Here is a 10968-nt window from a genome sequence, read left to right on the forward strand (position 1 = left end):
GTCGTCGAGTCAACATTTAGACTTAAAGGTCGACAACATCTAACCATCTAAAAATAATTTATGTACCCAATATCAATTGAACTTAACATATAACTATCTAATAATTTATATAGTCAACGACAATTGGACTTAAGAGTCATTGACACAATATCTAAACCATCTCAAAATTCCAATTTAATGAAAATTCAACATTTGAGAATGCGATAAAAGGCACGGGCTTATAAAATAAGGGTTTAGTATCCCATTTTTAAGCATAATTTATATATATTTTTTCTTCTTTTTGTTTTATCTAAAACAAGTAACTTCAACAGAGTTACAGAGAGGTATCATTGACCGTGACATGTGCAACATTATTTTGTCGCAGAGTTCCAAAAAGTTTGGGAATATACTCGGTAGTTATATTCAAACATGCTATGAAATTACTGAAAAGGAAAGTTTTCAAATAGAGGATATTATGGTTTACCTTGCTCTTTTGCACTCTTAAACGAACTTTAAGGCCAATTTCTTCATCTCTTTTGGCCTAAAAGGTAGTGAAAATGCAGATTAGTTCTTTATATTAGAAACAAATGTATTTTGGAGTAAAAAGACCAAATAGCAACAGAAAGTTTAAGATAATATATAACAGAATATGTGGCGAAAAGGTTATTGTGCTTAACGACTTTATCTTCCCCTATAGGACAAACTTCTAGCCCATCCAATGCAAAAAACTTCAATGCAATTCCGCCGTTTGCCACTTCTGGATTTCCATAATAGACACCAATCTACGAAAGTGAAGAGAAACTCAAACCATAAAACTAAAGCAAGAGATTTATAATGCCATATATCATTGAACTTATATGATTAAGCAATTATAAATAGAGGTACTTATAGTTAAATGCATAGTCTTCCAGTAAAGAAATTTTACTAATCAAATACAAGCACCTTTAGGATAACCGGCTTTAAAGGCAATTCCAGTCATCTTATGCAACGAATTCCAATTTGCTGCATTCCAATCTCACCCTATGCATTTTTATATGAAAAATATGGTTATATAAAAAAAAATTCAATTGAAACGGTTATATAAAAACATTTCATAACACGCAAAGAATTATATTTCCTAAAAGTTAAGTTAACTTAATCCAATACATTATTGTCTTAAAAAAAATAAAATCCAATACATTATTAATTTAAATTTGAAGTTAAAATAATATACCTCCGTGAACAGTAATATGCAGAGCAAACATACAAAAGATGATATGGTGAAATTTTGTAATATTATTATGATTATTAAAAAGGTAAATCTAATAGATGATAAAATACATATATAGAATTGTGTCAAAAAAAAAATAAAATACATATATAGAACAAAAAAATTATCATATGCACATATAGTATATTTCTCATACATCATTCTTGAAGAGTATTTTGATCTTTACTATAAGTGGAAATGTGTAATCATCACTGATGACAAAGGAGCATATCAATTGACCAAATCATAAAACAAAGAAAAAATAACGTGTTCTAATTTTATAAGGACTATATTGAGACCAAAGAACTCATTTAGCCAAAGTTTTATAAAGTGAGGTGCAGAAATTAAAAACAAGAAACTCAAAAAACAAACAAGAACATAAAACCATCTACAGTAGAAACTCTTTAAATTAATAATGTCAGGACCGGAAAAATTTATTAATTTAGAGAGTTATTAATTTATCGATAAATTAATAATTATTAATTTAAAGAGTTTTTAAGTAATTATACTGTACATACCAAAGAAAAAGGCAAATTAGTCTATGCCTCTTAGAATTACGTTGCAACGAACCTTGAGACTCAACGTAAATTAGTAACTAATGTGTTCATATGCTTTGGAAATCAATAAGGACTTTTGAACTTTAAAGGAAACCAGACAACTATTGAATCATATTTCAATAGAGTGTAATATATTTTTTTCAGTTTCTATGAATTATTAATTTATGATTTTCTTGGGACCGAAAATTATAAAGGGATCTCCCGAAAAATTATTATCTTATTATTTTATCGAATTTTTCAATTTTTTCCATTGGCCCAAGTTGGGACCGGACAAATTTATTATTTTAGAGAGTTTATTAATTTACCGAGTATTAATTTAAAGAGTTTCTACCGTAGTTGATAAGAAATTCACAAAACCATTTCTTGTCCAAAACAAATTTAGTATAATAATTCCTTTCAAAATCAGTTCTCATCATTAAAAAAAAACCCAAGAAGTTGGAAGAAGATACCTACATATTATAAGAGGGAATCATCAAGTCGGTTCATTGAATGTAGGCGATGTGGTAGCAAGAGCAAGGTTGAAAGTGAGGGTGTAGTAAAGAGGTAGGGTTTTAGGGAAATAACGAGGAAAAACAATGTTATCATACCAGGAGCCGAAAGGATCGCCGTCGTCTCCAGAGGGCGGTGGTGGAGGTAGGGCATTGAAGAAATTGTAAGGTGCGGTGTCAATGGCGGTTTTGACGGTGAGAATTGAGACAAATTGGGATTGAGTTTTGTTGACAAAGAAGGAATTGAGTGAGAATTTGAATGAGTAACAGTGAGAATTGAGATAAATTGGGATTCTAATCAAAGGGAGAAGAGAATGGTTCTGCTAGAGAGACAAACTGGTCCCTAATATTAATAATAATTAAATTTTAAAATATCACTGAAATTGAAGATCATCTGGGACGGACTGATGTGATCGATGATTTTCATTCCATGCATGAAGACCAAATTGTCTGCCCCTACAATTTTAGCGATTAAATTGGTGATTCACTGATATAAAAAGCCTGCGAGCAACAACAATTCAACAAAATCATATACATAAAATTACAGTATAACGATTGCCAAAATAAAAGTGGTGTCATGATACCATTGGATCATTAACCAGAAACAAGGCAGTGACACTGCTAGAACAGCACCCTAGCTTGATAACATCATCAAAATATATCTTTTCAGAATAATATGCAGTATTAAAACTGAAATGATACTTTCCTCAAACTTTGTTGAACACGAGAAGATAAAGTGAAATGCAATGATAAACAAAGTGAGCATACTTCCTCAATCAGTAATGTTCTGTCAAAAACATTTGTAGCATCTAGTCTTGACATGCTAGTGTGACATAAGAAACAACTCAAATAACTTTACTTACTACTTTATAACATGGGAGGGAACAATATCGTGAACTGCATCCAGGACATGTGTATTGGGAGACCTACTTCTGACATCTATTTTTGTATGAAAATGTATAAAAGAGAATAGTTTGATCAGTAATCTTACCAAGAAATAAATGGCTAATTTTCATTGCAAAGGCTAACATGACGTATAACTCAAATCCAGAGAGAGAGATTCAGCAACTGAAAAAGAAAAAAACAACTTATTTATTTTTTTGGCTTAACTACACATTTGGTCTCTTACGTTTATTTTAGGTGTCAATTTGGTCCCTTACGTTTTTACCGTTTGCATTAGTTAGTCATTTCCGTCAGTTTTGTCACATGTGGCAACCAGTTTGCATATGTGGACAGACACTTGGACACACCGACACGTGTATAGTTCAAACGGTGTTAGTGACAAAATTAACGGAAATGATTAAATTGAAACCTAATGGAAACGTAAGGGACCAAATTGGTACTTTTTAAACTTAAGGGACCAAATTGAAACCTAAAATAAACGTAAGGGACCACATGTGTAGTTAAGCCTATTTTTGTTAGATAAATTAAGCGCCACCAGGTATCAGGCGTGAATAGATGTGTAGAATTGCAGCGCGCGCAAGGTTCAGTAAGTGATCACTCCACCAAGCTGGGAGAGTAAGGAAGTAATGGAGTTAGTAACAAGAACATAGTGCAATAAGGATCCCGGCCAGCACCTTAGCTGCTGTGCAAACGGACAAGACAGGAACAGATGCACCGTCGTTTCTAAATGCGCAAAACAAAGAACGCAAACTGATACGACCACGCAGCCACGCTTGACAAGGTTCTCATCCGTTGGCATCTTATTATGAAGGCATCGCCAGACTACGAAGGAAGTTGACAGAGGGACAGTGGCATGCCATAACCATTTCGCCCACGGAACAGTTTGGTAATCCGAAAATAAAAATTCATAAGCTTGCTTTCATGTTAGAGCAGTGGTGGGGAGTATCGTCTTGTTTATAAGCTGCGCAACTGCGGGATCCTTGTCGACAATGCAGTGTGGAACACGCCAAGAGTTGTTATGCGTGAAAGAGCTTGCGGGATCCTTGTCGACAATGCAGTGTGGAACACGCCAAGAGTTGTTGTTATGCGTGAAAGAGCGTACCGTACCTTGCAGCGATTGGGGGATGTGCAATAATTCAATCAGATAGTTCCCCAACCAGTTATCAGACCAGAAAAGAATGTTGTCACCTGAACCAATAAACCACCGTGTCTGCTGATTGACAGTTGCAATATGCGGTTTAATTCCTGGCCAAACTGACGAGCGAATATAGCGCGCGACAGGAACACCATCACACATGTATCGCGCTCTGCAGAGTCGCGCCCAATCATCATTTGATGATAAAAATTTCCAGCATAAATGGAGCAGCAGTGATGTATTGATATTGCTAAGGGAGCGCAGCTCTAAACCGCCAGCTTCGTAAGGCAGACAAACGGTTTTCCAAGAAATAGTACATATTTTTTTTGTATTCACATCACCACTCCAAATGAAGTTCCGAATCCATTTATCCATTCTTTTCAACAGCGAGGGTGGCCAAAGATAGATATGGAATGAGTATATCAACATACTATGGATGATAGATCTCACGAGTTGCACTCTACCCATGATAGAAAGGGAACCTTTCCAAGTAGCTAGCTAGATTTTTATTTTGTCCGCAACAGCGGGAAGATGAATACTCTTGGGCCTGCCCACAAAAATTGGAAAGCCGAGATAATGGAACGGTAAGCTGCCTAAAGTGAATCCAAAAAGATTAGAAAGCATAAGCATTCTAGCACTAGACACTGAACCGCATAGAATTTACTTTTCTGCGTACTTATAAGCAGACCCGATGCTTGACCGTAAAGATTATAAATAAGTAAAAACTGCCTGATATTTTTCTTCGATGCCTTGCAAAAAATATGATGTCCTCTGCATATAACACATGAGAGGGTATGTGAACTCCTCGACATCATGCATTGCTTTGGAGATACCCCTGCTAAGCACCTCCTCAGCGAAACAGAACAGCAGAGGGGACAGGGGATCACCTTGCCGAACTCCTCTTACACAATTGAAATAGCCCACGGACCTATCATTAACAAGAATTGATATCCTCGCCGAGTGAAGGATTTCAGAAATCCAATCACAAAAAGAGTTACCAAATCCAAATTTGCGTAAGACCTCCAATAAAAACAACCACTCCAAATAGTGTCAAATGCATTATGAATGTCAATTTTTAAAGCAATATTTCCAGCAAAGCACTTCTTAGAGAGTAACATTGATGGCCTCCGATGTCACAATAACACAATTTGAGATATTTCTTCCGGGAATAAAACCTCTCCGATGACTGGAAATAACTCTAGACGCAATCAGAGACAGCCTGTCTGCTAGAATTTTGGTTATAATCTTGAATTGGAAGTTTGCCAACGCAATTAGTCGAAATTTCTCAATGGTGTCCACACCCGGTGTCTTTGGAATCAAGCCACCATTGTTTATGCTTCCATTTATGTTACATTATTAAACAGCCACCATTATATTTATGTCTTCACCAGAAAGAAGTAGCACACAGTAATAGCAATAAAAAAAACCAAAATAACACAAACTGACCCACCAATGAAAATTTGCTCAAAACGAGAACTTGAGTTGTGTTATAATCTCTATTTCAGTTGTGTTTAAGAGATTAAGAAGTGTGAGAATGGTGGATATGTGAGGGAAGATCAAATAGATCTGAAGATTTTAGATGAGCAACTACGGAGACATCTTATAATCATCTCAAAATAACAATTGGACTTGAGGGTTATTGAGACATCATATAACTATCTCAAAATATCAATTAGACTTAAGGGACATCGAGACAACATTTAAACCATTTCCGAATTTATATTTATATAGCCAATAGAAATTGAACTTAAGGTCATTAAGGCATCATTTATATAGCCAATAGTAATTGGACTTTAGGGTCGTCAAGTCGACATTTAACCATCTCAAAATTTATATAACCAATAGCAATTGGAATTTAGTGTCATTGAGGAAGCATATAACCAACTCAAAATCAATAATTTTTATAGTCAATAGCAAATACGGAACATCAGGGCAACATATAACCATCTCAAAATGGCAAATCTAACCATCTAAAAATGCATTTAACTCACCAAACCAACTTTTACAATATGAATAAAGAATCCATATTTCAGTTCCAATAGTATCAATAAAACATTTCATGCATTACAGGCATGAAGTATCCAATAAAAATCGCAAACCAATAGGTCGAAATGAAAATTTCTAAACCACTTCCAAAATATTAGTACAAAATTGGAGTTTGGGTTAAAGAAAAATTTGCTCACTTTATGTTTTTTTTTCTCAAACAAAAGATTGAATGTTCTTGAACAATAAAAAATGAGAAAAAGTCATATCTCAACATTTCTTGACCAAAATTTATATAGAGGTTTAATTAAGAAATTGATCTTACTAAATAGTATTATCCGACATAAATTCCACAATACAGATTTCTTTTTTTTTTTGAAAGATTGAATGATAAATTCATCTTTCAAAACATTGGTATCAAACAAGGCAACATAAAATCATCGCAAAATATAAATTGGACTTAATGATTATCGATACAACATTTAAACCGTCTCTAAATTTATATGGCCAATAGCATAAAACTTAAGTTCACCAATGCAACATTTAACCATCTCCAAATTTGTACAACCAATAGTAATTGGACTTTAGGAACCATTTCAAAATTTATGTAACTAATAGCAATTGGAATTTAATGTCATCGAGGAAGCATACCTTATCACTATAGCCCTCCTGGGACTCTGCATCCAATAACTGTTTTCTATGAACTGAGTTTTGGGGACACAGAAATGAAGCAAGGTATGCTGTCGAACTTTTGCAAGGTCCATGGATAGGATTCTGCGTTTACTTTGTATACAGTTGTTAAAATTTAGAGATCTACTGAATCTGCAGGGCTTTCCACTCTGCTTTATCATTAAGGATATCAACATATGTCAATATTTATAAATTCTTCATTCTTTCTGCAGTCGAATTTAGGAGATCCTTGCACTCTAGGTTGGGGATACCTTATGATCGTCCCCTTCTAAGAATTGCTAATGCTGAAATTGGAATTTACTGTCATCGAGAAAGCATATAATCATCCCAAAATCAATAATTTTTATAGTCAATAGCAAATACTGAATGATTTTTATACATGGGCAACATATAACCATCTCAAAACGGCAACATCTAACCATCTAAAAATGCAATTAAGTCAACTAACCAACTTTTACAATTTGAATAAAGAATCCATATTTCAGTTCCAATAGTATCAACAAACATTTCATTCATTACAGGAATGAAAAATGAGTATCGAATATATATCGCAAACCAATACGTAGAAGAGAAAATTTCTAAACCACCTTCAAAATATTAGTACAAAATTGGTTTTGGGTTAAAGAAAAATTTGCTCACGTAATTTTTTTTTTTTCCGAAGCAAAAGATTGAATGTTCTTGAACACTCAAATGAAAAATAGTCATATCTCAACATTTCTTGACCAAAATAGATAGAGGTTTAATTAAGAAATTGATCTTGCTAAATAGTATCATCCGACCTAAATTCCACAATGCATATTTCATTCTTTTTTGAAAGATTGAATGAAAATTCATGTTTTAAAACATTGGTATCAAACATGGCAACATATAATCATCTCAACATATCAATTGGACTTGAGGATCTTCTCATAATATTTAAACCATCTCCAAATTTATATAACCAATAGCATTGAACTTAAGTTCATCAATGCAACATTTACCTATCTCCAAATTTGTACAACCGATAGTAATTGGACTTTAGGGTCATCATGTAACATTTAACCATCTCAAAATTTATATAACCAATAGCAATTAGAATTTAGTGTCATCTGACAACATTTAACCATCTCCAAATTTGTCCTCAAGCCAACGCTTAACCATCTCTTAATTTATACAGCCAATATTAATTGGACTTTAGTGTCATCTAGGCAACACATCATTTAACCATCTAAAAATTTATATAGCCAATACCAATTAGACTTAAGCATCATTTAGGCAATCATATGACCATCTTAAAATATCAATTAGATTTAAGGGTCATTGAGGCAACATTTAAACCATCTCCGAATTTATATAGCCCGTAAGTTCATCAATGCAACATTTAACTATAGGGTCATCGATGTAACATTTAACCATCTCAAATTTATATAACCAGCAACAATTAGAATTTAGTGTCATCGAGACTATTTTTCCATCTCCAAATTTGTCCAAACAATAGTAATTGGACGTAAGGTCCTCAAGCCAACATTTAACCATCTCAAAATTTATACGACCAATATTAATTGGACTTTAGTGTCATCTAGGCAACATCATTTAACCATTTCAAAATTTATATAGCCAATACCAATTGGACTTAAGAGTCATTCAGGCATCATATAACCATCTTAAAATATCAATTAGATTTAAGGGTCATCGGGACAACATTTAAACCATCTCCGAATTTTTATAGCCAACAGAAATTGGACTTAAAGTCATATAGCCAACAGAAATTGTTGACTATTTTTCCATCTCCAAATTTGTCCAAACAATAGTAATTGGACTTAAGGTCCTCAAGCCAACATTTAACCATCTCAAAATTTATACGACCAATATTAATTGGACTTTAGCGTCATCTAGGCAACATCATTTAACCATTTCAAAATTTATATAGCCAATACCAATTGGACTTAAGAGTCATTCAGGCATCATATAACCATCTTAAAATATCAATTAGATTTAAGGGTCATCGGGACAACATTTAAACCATCTCCGAATTTATATAGCCAACAGAAATTGTACTTAAAGTCATAAAGGCAACTTTTGAACTTAACAGCAATCAAGACAAATAACTATCTAATAATTTACATAGTCAACGGAAATTGGACATATAAACCATCTCAAAATTTATATAGCCAATAATAACAATTTATTGAAAATTCAACGTTTGAGATTGCGATAAAAGGCACGGGCTTATACAATAGGGTTCTTGTATCCCTATAATTAGGAGTTAGTGTTTAGACTTTTGTATTATTATCAATCATTTTTAACCATAATTATATATATATATATATATATATATATATATATATATATATATATATATATATATATATATATATATATATATATATATATATATATATATATATATATTTTTTTTTTTCTTTCTTCTTTTTGTATTATCTAAAACAAGTAACTTGAACATGGTATTAGAGAGGTATCATCCACCGTGACATGTGCCACATTATTTTGTTGTAGAGTTCGAAAATGTTTGGGAATATACTCAGTAGTTATATTCAAACAAGCTATGAAATTTCTGAAAAGGAAAAATTTCAAATAGAGGAATATTGTGGTTACCTTGCTCTTTTGCGCTCTTAAACGAACTTTAAGGCCAATTTCTTCATCTTTTGGCCTAAAAGGTAGTGTGAAAATGGTGATTAGTTCTTCATATTAGTAACAAATATATTTTGGAGTAGAAATACCAAATAGCAGCAGAAAGTTGAAGATTATTGTGGTGAAAAGGTTATTGTGTTTAACAGCTTTATCTTCCCCTGTAGGACAAACTTCTAGCCGATCCAATGCAAAAAACTTGAATGCAATTCCTCCATTTGTCACTCCTGGATTTCCATAATAGACACCAATCTACAAAAGTGAGGCAACCGGATTTAAAGGCAATTCCAGACATCTTATGCAAAGCTTGGCTCAAAATCAATAGACAATAGTAATTCACAAAACCATTTAGTATAATAATTCCTTTCAAAATTCAAAATCAGTTCTTATCATTCAAAAGAAATCACCAAAAAAAAATTCAAAATCATTGTCATAAATAAAGGGCACAAAATCATCAATAAACTAGCATAGCATCTACTCATGGAATCTACCAAATTCTCATTATATATATATATATATATATATATATATATATATATATATATATATATATATATATATATATATATATATATATATACGCAAATTAGGGTTTCCCTCAAACTCGTCCCTTTCACCACAAATTTAGGGTTTCCCAGATAATAAGAAGAAACAGAAATAGAAAATCTTGATCGATTGAATAATAGCTGACCTGTGTTATCAAACGCCTCCAAGCCATGTTAACGTAACCGAGTCGGAGTTGCGTTCAATCGGTAGAAAACGAGTTGGAGATGAAAGATGAGAAAAACAGAGAAAATGTCTTTCTCCGTTAGACGCAAGAGATTAATGTCGAAAACTAGGAAGGCGGTGAAACGAGAATAAATAACGTAAGAATCGCCGTCGTGTACAAAGGAAGTGCGGTGTCGCTGGTGACGGTGAGAATTGAGACAAATTGGAATTGAGGTTTGTTGATGAAGAAGTGAGAATTCGAAGGGGTTAGTTAGTTAGGGATTCAAATTGGTTCTGTTCTCTACTAGAGACTAGAGAGAGAGAGAATAGTTTCTTTGTTTGTAAAATTTAAAGTGAGAAATAGACCGTTATAGCCTATAGGGATATCTATAACAATAACTAGTGGCCAAACGGGCACGTTCCGTGCCCGTTTGTGTGATCCACATTCTCTATTGTGTTAAAGTATATAAATTGTAAACAATGATTTTGTGTAAATTATTTTGTGTTAAAGTATATCAATTATTTTACTTTCTTTCTAGAAAGCAAAAATAACCCATTAATTTTGTCACCAATGATTGACATCCCCATAATTTGTTAAAAAAAAAACATAAACTTCGAAATTATAAATTCTTCTATTTTCGATCCAAC

General features: G+C 33.0%; 1 long non-coding RNA gene across 2 annotated transcripts; it reads right to left on the minus strand.

Moving 5' to 3' along the window:
- Positions 1–594: 594 nt before the first annotated feature.
- LOC123913147 lies at positions 595–10651 on the minus strand. 2 transcript variants are annotated; one of them, XR_006811578.1, is made up of 8 exons: positions 10304–10651; positions 9760–9864; positions 9580–9634; positions 6946–7268; positions 3137–3212; positions 2239–2729; positions 922–999; positions 656–761 (listed from the first exon to the last, which is right to left on the minus strand). It is a non-coding gene; the product is annotated as an uncharacterized LOC123913147 (long non-coding RNA). The 2 variants fall into 2 exon arrangements; XR_006811577.1 differs by having other exon boundaries at positions 595–761; positions 2239–3212; positions 6946–7284; positions 9580–9864.
- Positions 10652–10968: the final 317 nt, after the last annotated feature.

This window comes from Trifolium pratense, linkage group LG3 (genome assembly GCF_020283565.1).
Source record: "Trifolium pratense cultivar HEN17-A07 linkage group LG3, ARS_RC_1.1, whole genome shotgun sequence".
Classification (NCBI taxonomy): Eukaryota; Viridiplantae; Streptophyta; class Magnoliopsida; order Fabales; family Fabaceae; genus Trifolium; species Trifolium pratense.